The sequence below is a fragment of the Eubalaena glacialis genome, chromosome 12 (genome assembly GCF_028564815.1).
Source record: "Eubalaena glacialis isolate mEubGla1 chromosome 12, mEubGla1.1.hap2.+ XY, whole genome shotgun sequence".
In the NCBI taxonomy this organism is placed as follows: Eukaryota; Metazoa; Chordata; class Mammalia; order Artiodactyla; family Balaenidae; genus Eubalaena; species Eubalaena glacialis.
Window position 1 is genome coordinate 56,830,881 of NC_083727.1, and position 12,610 is coordinate 56,843,490.

At 38.1% G+C, this 12,610-nt stretch overlaps 1 pseudogene; it reads left to right on the forward strand.

Moving 5' to 3' along the window:
• Positions 1 to 583: 583 nt before the first annotated feature.
• Positions 584 to 9,719, forward strand: LOC133102239 (large ribosomal subunit protein eL36-like; annotated as a pseudogene).
• The last annotated feature ends 2,891 nt before the right edge of the window (positions 9,720 to 12,610 follow it).

Here is a 12,610-nt window from a genome sequence, read left to right on the forward strand (position 1 = left end):
CTAAAAATGAATTGTTAACTCAACTTTGATTTATCAAGAACTCTTTTGGGTTTAAATCACTGTTTTTATAGATGAAAAGTTTATATAATATACTACAGGCTCACAGTTTAATGATATATGTATATAGATCAAAAAGAATGAAGTGAAATGGATTTCAAAAGTAAGAAATGTACTAATGTAATTTTTGAATGTGCTATAGTACATTATTATTTACTCATTAATCATGGGTTACAGGCTCGTGTTATTTGAAAATTTGCTATGTAACATATTTTCAGGAGCAGGTTACAGAAGAAAGCAAGGAATTACATTTAGCACACAAATATGGCATCTTGATTTCTTATTGAAAATTTTATTTTGGTAAATGTTTATGTCCTTTCTAATAAAGATGTCTCATTTTTTCAGCCACTCCTAACATTCAATATTGAACCACACCCCATATTTTATTTAACCAGTTTGTTTCCAATATTTTCATATTACAAAAATTCTACAATAAATGTTTATCTATCTATGTACCTACTTACCATCATCTATTATTGGAATCTGGGGATTAGGCCATTCCTGAAGGACAGCATAGTTCAACAACATGTCTCCTGCTCGAGTAGAGTAAGAGACCCTTATTTTATTTCTTGTACAATTAAAGCATTTTCAGTCTGGTATTGACAATGCTATTTTCTCAAAAAGTTCATAGATTCTGATCTAGTTGTTGCATTTTGTTATGTTCAACAGCACCCTAGTCAGAACTTTGCCCTAGGGGGAGACCTTCAAGATGGCGGAGGAGTAAGACGTGGAGATCACCTTCCTCCCCACAAATACATCAGAAGTACACCTACATGTGGAACAACTCCTACAGAACACCTACTGAACGCTGGCAGAAGACCTCAGGCCTCCCAAAAGGCAAGAAACTCCCCACGTACCTAGGTAGGGCAAAAGAAAAAAGAAAAAACAGAGACAAAGAATAGGGATGGGACCTGCACCAGTGGGAAGGAGTTGTGAAGGAGATAAAGTTTCCACACACTAGGAAGGCCCTTCACTGGTGGAGATGGAGGGTGGCAGGGGGAAGCTTCAGAGCCACGGAGGAGAGCGCAGTCACAGGGGTGCGGAGGGCAAAGCGGAGAGATTCCCGCACAGAGGATCGGTGCCGACCAGCACTCACCAGCCCGAGAGGCTTGTCTGCTCCGCCGCCGGGGCAGGTGGGGGCTGGGAGCTGAGGCTTGGGCTTCGGTCGGATCCCAGGGAGAGGACTGGGGTTGGCGGCGTGCACACAGCCTGAAGGGGTTAGTGCACCACAGCTAGCCGGGAGGGAGTCCGGGAAAAGGTCTGCAGCTGCCGAAGAGGCAAGAGACTTTTTCTTCCCTTTTTGTTTCCTGGTGCGCAAGGAGAGGGGATTAAGAGCGCCGCTTAAAGGAGCTCCAGAGACGGGCGCGAGCCGCGGCTATCAGCACAGACCCCAGAGACGGGCATGAGATGCTAAGGCTGCTGCTGCCGCCACCAAGAAGCCTGTGTGCGAGCACAGGTCACTCTCCACACCGCCCCTCCCGGGAGCCTGTGCAGCCCGCCACGGCCAGGCTCCCGTGATCCAGGGACAACTTCCCCGGGAGAACACAAGGCGCGCCTCGGGCTGCTGCAACGTCACACCGGTCTCTGCCGCCGCAGGCTCGCCCCGCCTCCTCCGTACCGCTCCCTCCCGTCAGCCTGAGTGAGCCAGAGCCCCCGAATCAGCTGCTCCTTTAACCCTCTCCTGTCTGAGTGAAGAACAGACGCCCTCAGGCGACCTACACACAGAGGCGGGGCCAAATCCAAAGCTGAACCCTGGGAGCTAACACAGAAGAGAAAGGGAAATCCCTCCCAGCAGCCTCAGGAGCAGCGGATTAAATCTCCACAATCAACTTGATGTACCTGCATCTGTGGAATACCTGAATAGACAACGAATCATCCCAAATTGAGGAGGTGGACTTTGGGAGCAACTGCAGACTTGGGGTTTGCTTTCTGCATCTAATTTGTTTCTGATCTTATGTTTATCTTAGTTTAGTATTTAGAGTTTATTATCATTGGTAGGTTTGTTTATTGATTTTGTTGCTCTCTTCCTTTTTTTATATATATATATATTTTTTCCTTTTTCTCTTTTTGTGAGTGTGTATGTGTATGCTTCTTTGTGTGATTTTGTCTGTATAGCTTTCCTTTTACCATTTGTCCTAGGGTTCTGTCTGACAGTTTTTTTGTGTTGTTGTTTTTTTTTTCTTTTTACTTTTTTTTTAATTTTTAATAATTTTTAAAATTTTAATAACTTTATTTATTTTTTCTTTCTTTCTTTCATTTTTTCTCCCTTTTCTTCTGAACTGTGTGGCTGACAGGGTGTTGGTGCTCTGGCCGGGTGTCAGGCCTGAGCCTCTGAGGTGGGAAGGCCGAGTTCAGGACATTGGTCCACCAGAGATGTCCCAGCTCCACATAATATCAAATGGCGAAAGCTCTCCCAGAGATCTCCATCTCAATGCTAAGACCCAGCTCCACTCAACAACCAGCAAGCTACAGCGCTGGACATCCTATGCCAAACAACTAGCAAGACAGGAACACAACCCCACCCATTAGCAGAGAGGCTGCCTAAAATCATAATAAGGTCACAGACACCCCAAAACACACCACCAGATGCGGTCCTGCCCACCAGAAAGACAAGATCCAGCCTCATCCACCAAAACACAGGTATCAGTCCCCTCCACCAGGAAGCCTACACAACACACTGAACCAACCTTAGCCACTGGGGACAGACACCAAAAACAATGGGAACTATGAACCTGCAGCCTGTGCAAAGGAGACCCCAAACACAGTAAGTTAAGCAAAATGAGAAGACACAGAAACACACAGCAGATGAAGGAGCAAGGTAAAAACCCACCAGACCAAACAAATGAAGAGGAAATAGGTAGTCTACCTGAAAAAGAATTCAGAGTAATGATACTAAAGATGATCCAAAATCTTGGAAATAGAATGGAGAAAATATAAGAAACGTTTAACAAGGACCTAGAAGAACTAAAGAACAAACAAACAATGATGAACAGCACAGTAAATGAAATTAAAAATTCTCTAGAAGGAATCAATAGCAAAATAACGGAGGCAGAAGAACAGATAAGTGACCTGTACGGTAAAATAGTGGAAATAACTACCGCAGAGCAGAATAAAGAAAAAAGAATGAAAAGAATTGAGGACAGTCTCAGAGACATTTGGGAGAACATTAAGCACACCAACATTCCAATCATAGGGGTCCAAGAAGAAGAAGAGAAAAAGAAAGGGACTGAGAAAATATTTGAAGAGATTATAGTTGAAAACTTCCCTAATGTGGGAAAGGAAATAGTCAATCAAGTCCAGGAAGCACAGAGAGTCCCATACAGGTTAAATCCAAGGCGAAACACGCTAACACACATATTAATCAAACTATCAAAAATTAAATACAAAGAAAAAATATTAAAAGCAGCAAGGGAAAAACAACAAATAACATACAATGGAATCCCCATAAGGTTAACAGCTGATCTTTCAGCAGAAACTCTGCAAGCCAGAAGAGAGTGGCAGGACATATTTAAAGTGATGAAAGGGAAAAACCTACAACCATGATTACTCTACCCAGCAAGGATCTCATTCAGACTTGATGGAGAAATTAAAACCTTTACAGATAAGCAAAAGCTGAGAGAGTTCAGCACCACCAAACCACCTTTACAACAAATGCTGAAGGAACTTCTCTAGGCAGGAAACACAAGAGAAGGAAAAGACCTACAATAATAAACCCAAAACAATTAAGAAAATGGTAATAGGAACATACATATCTATAATTACCTTAAATGTAAATGGATTAAATGCTCCAACCAAAAGACATAGACTGGCTGAATGGATACAAAAACAAGACCCGTATATATGCTGCCTACAAGAGACCCACTTCAGACCTAGGGACACATACAGACTGAAAGTGAGGGGATGGAAAAAGATATTCCATGCAAATGGAAATCGAAAGAAAGCTGGAGTAGCAATTCTCATATCAGACAAACTAGATTTTAAAATAAAGACTATTACAAGAGACAGGGACACTACATAATGATCAAGGGATCAATCTAAGAAGAAGATATAACAATTGTAAATGTTTATGCACCCAACATAGGAGCACCTCAATACATAAGGCAAATGCTAACAGCCATAAAAGGGGAAATGGACAGTAACACAACCATAGTAGGGGACTTTAACACACCACTTTCACCAATGGACAGATCATCCAAAATGAAAATAAATAAGGAAACACAAGTTTTAAATGATACATTTAAAGGTTCTGGTTACATTTTTTCCCTTTTCCTTATATATTCTGCTTTTTGAGTTTTAAGTGTATCTTGAAACTTAGAATGTATGTTTTTTTGTGTGTTAATTAACATATTTAATTTCTAGGTGTTAGGTTTTTCAAATTCCAGCATTTTTTCCACCTAGATTTTTTTTAGAGTCTTTATTGAATTTCTTGCAATATTGTTTCTGTTTTATGTTTTGGTGTTTTGGCCACAAGCCATGTGGGATCTTAGCTCCCTGACCAGCCGAACCCCACCCCCTGCATTGGAAGGTGAAGTCTTAACCACTGGACCACCAGGGAAGTCCCCTTTTTCACCTAGATTAATTTCATATCTGATATCATTATGACATGAGTATTATCTGTAATTTTAATACATTTTTTGTAATTTATGAAGATTTTCTTTGTAGTCTAAATAATGATCAATGTTATATGCATGTTTCATGGGTGCATGAAAACATTTCTTGTCCATTGTGAAATACCAGGAAGTTTAATATTTAAATTGGATCTAACTAATGTTCATCACGCTTTATTTCCTTGAAAAATATACATATTAGTATGGAGAATTTATATACCTGATGCGGGCTTCTCGTTGCGGTGGCTTCTCTTTGTTGTGGAACATGGGCTCTAGGCGTGCAGGCTTCAGTAGTTGTGGCACGTGGGCTCAGTAGTTGTGGCTCGTGGGATCTAGAGCACAGGCTCAGTAGTTGTGGTGCACGGGATTAGTTGCTCCACGGCATGTGGGATCTTCCTGGACCAGAGCTCGAACCTGTGTCCCCTGCATTGGCAGGGAGATTCTTAACCACTGTGCCACCAGGAAGTACCTGTGCAGCTTTTAACTTTGCTTTCATTCTTTGTAGGCATCTTTTTTTTGCAACTCTGCCATCTCACAATCCTCTCTCTCTCTCTCACACACACACACAACACACAGAACACATACACACACACTTTTCAGAACATTCTGCTATTTCATCTTTACAATCTTATTTTATGAAGAAGATTGTTTCAATAATTTTTTCATTGATGGCAATATATTAAGTCACAATTTTCATTTCCCCTATGCTACATTTACTTATATTCTTCCACTGCCATGATTTTTTCCTCTTCTTTTCTTTTATCTTGTAATACATGTATTATTATAACTAATTCCTATTTTATTGCAAGGATATTAATGATTTCTGAACAAATTATTTTCTGGATATTCATATCTGAATAGGAATAAAGATAACTTCCAGAATGAAAGAATTTCTTCTTCTGACCTACTCTTTAGTGTGGGCTCTTTTAAGTTTTATGTCTTCATGGTCAGCAGATATTACTCACAAAGACAAGTCACAATGGAGAATGTCTCTTCATCTTCACTCCTCTCCAGTCAGAAGCTTCTTGAAAATATATATATATTTTGTTTATAAGATTCCCTGTATAACCCTGCCTTTCCTCCTTCTCAAGAATTGATACCAAAATCTGATTCAGGAAATATAGCCATCTAGCCTGCATATATGTTTTCATGTTTCCAAAGAGGTAGTATTAGATTTTAATTTCGGATTCTCCTATTAATTTAAAGAATAATGTTTTTGTTTGACTTAATTTATGTATTTAGCGATGAATATTTCCTCTGTCTTCCCACAGTCTTGAACTACATGCATACTTGCAAAGATACATAAATGTACACATAAATACATGCATGCATTTGAAATACAGATATCTCCTAGTCTCACAGATGATGGCTCTATTTTTTTGCTATTTATCTTGTTGCTTTTGGCTTTTGGATAGTTTTTAGAGAAGAAGGAAACCATCATCTTTATTAATCAGTTGATTAAAACTAGAATAAAAGTTATACTTGTAATCTTTAATTTTAGTTTTTCAAAAAAGAAGGTTATATTATTATAATCTATAAATCTGTCAAAAATGATTTTACCAAAGATCTATAAAGCACCAGAAAAAGTTATATAGGTAGTTTGAAAGAAAGCCTGCAGTTTGATGCTGCTGGTAATTAGGTTTTGTTGTCTGGGCCACATTTTTATTTGACTTCACACATTTTCATTTGAACACCAACTGTTACAAAGCATATGGACTTCCATAGCAATCCCATATGCTACATAATGGCTGGCTGCTATCTACTTAAGATTCAGACAATGATGAGATTTCATAACGATTGTGAAGTAGGAGAACTTTAAATTTTTATCTAGTTTAATGTATATTTTAGAGACTCTAAAGTACAGAATTATGCTGTTTTATTATGTTAGGTTGTGTTCCTCCTTGTGTGCTTTTGTAGTTTGAGTAGGAATGTTTATAAAATATTATAAAATGTAGTACTCTAAATGAGAACTATTTTGTATTAAATGCAAATAATTGGAATGCCCAGCTGTATTTTCATTTATGAATAAGAAGATCATTTTTTGAGAATATCACCAAAGATAGAAGACCCCAGCCTCCATCCCTGCACAAAGATCAACAATTAGACAGCTATATATGAACAGAAATAGCTTCAGGAGTGCTCAGGAGTCCAATTAAGAAACTTCAGCAACACAGTGGAACAAAAAAACTGAGAATAATTGCACTAAAAGGAAAAGAAGAACAGCTTCATTTTGCCTGCATCATTTCTTTACCCAGGCCAGTACTGCTCAATGCCAAGAGGGAACTCCATGGCTCAAAAGAGTTCCCCAAGCCAGGAAAGCGAGGGTGGGGTGAGCAACAAACATCTGTAGCTTTTGGGGGCACTGCACAAAGAACTTGCTTCAACTTTTACTTCACCCAGAAACTGCAAAGCTGAGATATAATAAAGATAACTTGGAATAAGGAAGAAAAGAAGGGCAGGGTCCAATAGTATCAGCCACCAGCAGGAGTAACTGCAGTTCCCAATGGCCTCCTCTCACTGCCTAAGAAACCAAGGGCCAGTATAGCCATCGTGGAACTCTTGGAGATTTTAACACTGAGAATTTCCCCAATGAGATTTTGTGTTTGCAGACACTAGCCACCACAGTTCCTCCTCACTCTCTCCCCTCACCTCATGCTGGAGCCCAGGATCCATACTGGCAACCAACCCCAGCCTCTGTGGCTGCACAAGTGAAAGATGCCATTCTAGAGCCCTGTGGCTGACCTACACTGCTGTGCTTGCATTGGGGAATAGCCTCTACAGCTGTGCACTTCCTGTCATTTGCCTGGCTCCTGTCACTGACCTTCACTGTTGTGTGCATACCAGTGGCAAGACCCTGGAGCCAATATAGATCAATGGAACAGGATAGAAAGCACAGAGATAAACCCATGAACATATGGTCACCTTATCTTTGATAAAGTAGGAAGGAATATACAATGGAGAAAAGACAGCCTCTTCAATAAGTGGTTCTGGGACAGGAAGATCAGCTCAGTGCTTTGTGACCACCTAGAGGGGTAGGATAGGGAGGGTGGGAGGGAGGGAGACGCAAGAGGGAAGAGATATGGGGATATATGTATATGTATAGCTGATTCACTTTGTTATAAAGCAGAAACTAACACACCATTGTAAAGCAATTATACTCCAATAAAGATGTTAAAAAAAAAAAAGTGGCGCTTGGAAAACTGAACAGCTACGTGTAAAAGAATGAAATTAGAACACTCCCTAACACCATACACAAAAATAAACTCAAAATGGATTAAAGACCTAAATGTAAGGCAAGACACTATAAAACTCTTAGAGGAAAACATAGGCAGAACACTCTATGACATAAATCACAGCAATATCCTTTTTGACCCACCTCCTAGAGAAATCAAAATAAAAACAAAAATAAACAAATGGGACCTATGAAACTTAAAAGCTTTTGCACAGCAAAGGAGACCATAAACAAGACAAAAAGACAACCCTGAGAATGGGAGAAAATATTTGCAAATGAAGCAACTGACAAAGGATTAATCTCCAAAATTTACAAGCAGCTCATGCAACTCAATATCAAAAAAACAACCCAATCCAAAAATGGGCAGAAGACCTAAATAGACATTTCTCCAAAGAAGATATACAGATTGCCAAGAAACACATGAAAAGATGCTCAACATCACTAGTCATGAGAGAAATGCAAGTCAAAACTACAATGAGGTATCACCTCCCACCAGTCAGAATGGCCATCATCGAAACATCTACAAACAATAAATGCTGGAGAGGGTGTGGAGAAAACGGAACCCTCTTGCACTGTTGGTGGGAATGTAAATTGATGCAGCCACTATGGAGAACAGTATGGAGGTTCCTTAAAAAACTAAAAATAGAACTACCATACAACCTAGCTATCCCACTACTGGGCATATACTCTGAGAAAACCATAATTCAAAATCATGTACCACAATGTTCATTGCAGCTCTATTTACAATAACCAGGACATGGAAGCAACCTAAGTGTCCATCGACAGATGAATAGATACAGAAGATGTGGCACATATATACAATGGAATATTACTCAGCCATAAAAAGAAACAAAATTGAGTTATCTGTATTGAGGTGGATGGACCTAGAGTCTGTCATACAGAGTGAAGTAAGTCAGAAAGAGAAAAACAAATAACGTATGCTAACACATATATAGCGAATCTAAAAAGAAAAAATAAATGGCTATGAAGAACCTAGGGGCAGGACGGGAATAAAGATGCAGACCTTTTAGAGAATGGACTTGAGGACATGGGGAGGGGGAAGGGTAAGCTGGGACAAAGTGAGAGAGAGGCATGGACATATATACACTACCAAATGCAAAATTGATAGCTAGTGGGAAGCAGCCACATAGCACAGGGAGATCAGCTCAGCTCGGTGCTTTGTGACCACCTAGAGGGGTGGGATAGGGAGCGTGGGAGGGAGATACAAGAGGGAGGAGATATGGGGTTATATGTATACTTATAGCTGATTCACTTTGTTACAAAGCAGAAACTAACACACCATTGTAAAGCAATTATACTCCAATAAAGATGTTAAAATAAGTAAATTAATTAAGTAAAAAAAAAAAAAGATGTCCTAAGATTCTCTTGCTTTTCACCCACCAGTATCTGTCAACTGTGGAATATCTATATAATGGAATGCTACTCAGCAATAAAAAGGAACAGACTACTGGCTTTTCCACCCTGGCAGCCACTGAAGAGCAGCAACCATAGATCTGTGCTACCCCATGGCTGTGGGCCTCAACAAGGGCCACAAGGTGACCAAGAAGTGAGCAAGCCAAGGCACAGCCACCGCCGTGGGCGCCTCACCAAGCACACCAAGTTCGTGCGGGACATGATCCGGGAGGTGTGCTGCTTCACCCCTTATGAGCGGCGGGCCATGGCTGCTCAAGGTCTCCAAGGACAAGCGGGCCCTCAAGTTCATCAAGAAAAGGGTGGGGACACACATCCGTGCCAAGAGGAAGAGAGAGAAGCTGAGCAATGTCCTGGCTGCCATGAGGAAGGCAGCAGCCAAGAAGGAGTGAGCCTTCCCCCGCTGTGCACAATAAAACTTTTTCAGAAAAAAAAAAAAAGGAACAGACTACTGATAACAGTCTAAACAAATCTAAAAGTCATTATGCTGAGTAAAATAAGCCAAGCAAACAATAAGACCCACGTATAATTCTATTTCTATCAAATTCTAGAAAATGCAAGCTAAAATGTAGTAATAAGTAATTCAGAGATTATCAGAGAGCTGTGCAGGAATTGAAAAAAGCACAAGGAAACTTTGGGGGGATGATAGAAATGTTTACTGTATTGATTGTGGTGATGGTTTCACGTCTCTATATGAATGTCAAAATTGGTCAAATCATACAATTTAAACATGTGCAGTTTATTATACATCAATTAAAATTTAATAAAGTTATAATAAAATGAAGCCCCAAATAAACATTTTTCGAGAAAAAGTGTTGAAAAAAGGATTGTCAGTAAACCTGCACTGAAAGAAATGTTACTGAAAGTTATTCAATAAAATGAAAAGGACACACCAGATAGAAATTTGGGTATACTAAAAGAAATGAACAGTAGCAGAAATGGTAAATACATGAGTAAATTTTTAAAAATTAAAAATAAAACAAATTTGGCTGTTTAAAGTCAAAACTATATCAATACATTGTCAGGTGTGTAACCAGTGTAGAAATTAGATGTATGTATGTATGTATCAAATAATCAGTTCCATTGGTTACATTCAGAGTTGCCCTAAAATGTGGAAGGGGGACTGTCCTCTGTACCTCAAATGAACTAGGCATTTCCCTGGGAATTGCTGGGGAGGGACCAATTTGTGAGCAGTCAGCTGAGGGATTAAGTGCCTGTGTCCTGAAGGGGAATCCCATCAATGCACCACAGCATCCACTATAATAATATTGTTCTTCTTATTATTATTTTTTGGATTGTCCATTCAGGGTTATTTTTAAATAAATTTGTTTCATTGTTTTTACATACATTATCTATATCATATTGATCAGAGAACATCAGTGTTCACAAAAAGAAATGTATACCATCTCTTATAACACTCACAGTGCACAAACTATGACTTGAAATATACCCAGTTAGGAGACACTATATGCTATATAATTTATCACTATAAATATGTATTCTGAAAATTAGGTACATGAAATTGAAACAATATGAGGATTTACACATTTATATAGTAGAAAGTATGTGACGCTACAGTATAGCCTACAAACAATAATAAATCAGAACTTTTACTTATTGCTGAATATCATTTTGTGTGTCACGTATAATTTCATAGGTAATTTTATAAAAATCCTCACCTCCCTGGCTCACAGCAACTTTTGAAACTCCCTTTGTTTTGCAAGCCTCCTCAAAGACTTAGAGGCAAGTGTAAGTATGTTTTACTGATTGATGTTTAGAAATCCTATGAAGTTTAGAATAAGATTTGCTAAGAAAGATACCTGGTTTAATTTTGGAATAGGTACCACATATGAAAGCACTGGGAATGAAATGTTGAATGTCTGTGTACTCTTGATAAGCACTTTCTTCATCTGTCAAATGAGGAAGGGAGGATCATGCTTTATATTTTGCTAATGGATTTTCTCTGTTAACAAACCCAAAGCTTGAAGTAGAGAAAAACTGCCTCATATCCCCATTTCTCTGATATCCATATCCATTTCCCTGTTACTTTATTCTTAAATTGTAGATTTGAAATGTAGCCACACTTATTTATGCTTTATGCTTGAGGTTATGTTGTGTGATTAAAGAACAAACTAGATGGGAAAACCAAGTATTTGTCCTTTCCCTTTATAAAGCTACTATAAAGTTTCAGGAAAACGGCTGAGTTTAAAATTGGCAGTTTTAATATTTACATGGTAGTTTTTTGAAGATCATATAACAAATCAAAAGCTAGTAAATAATATTAGAGGAATTCAGTATCACATATCTAGATAAGGTTATATTTTATGTATTCTTTTAATTATTTTAAACAGGTATATTTAAAAGGCATAAAGACATTTTTAAAATAATTTTTTAAATAAAATGTCATTATATTCTGTCTTTCAACAGACAACCAATGTTTCTTTTTCATTTTTTTCTAGAAATATGATCTTTATATACACCCATATTATCTATGTATCTATCTATCTGTCTGGGCATATTCTTTTCTCCCATTTGGCATTGACGAAGGCAAACAAATGATTACAAGACAATGAGACTCTGTTAGATATGGAAGTACATACCTACAGAAGAAGAAGTATCTAAACCTTAGAAAGAAAGGACTAATTGCAGGCTTAGTGGTATGAGGCAACTGCTTTATTTTTATTAAAAATAATGTCAAAGTAATATATACCCAAGAGCTCGTGATCCATATAAACAGACTCTCAATACACATTCCTCACCTCCAAGGCCATTCTTCTAAGGAAATTACCTTCAAATATTTCTAGTTTTATTCTTTTGATGTTTAAACTCTTAAGCTCTATGTAATGTCTATGGACAATATCTATTGACTCCATTAAAAAAAAAATTACTGCATTTAAATGATCACGACCTTCTGGTTGTTTCTTATTCCTAAGCTTGATAGCTGTATTATTATTCTAGTTCTTCTCTTATAGGGAAAATCTTGAATTCTCTTTCCTTTTTTATTTCTGTATGACTTTCAGCCATTTATCTCTTTGTTTAAGGTTTTTACCTTACTTTATATAAACTGCGTGTGTATACATATATAAAAATTTATTGAAAATATGGGACATATTATTTTTCACTGTAATTTTATAATAAATTATTCTTTATAAAAAAGCAAGTATCTCCAGAATTACATAAAAAGCCTTTTCCTCCAAAGTCAGTTTTCAGAAATAACCATAAAATGCTTGTGTAACACTTCTAAATGTTTGATATGTGTACAAACACATGAATGTATGCATTA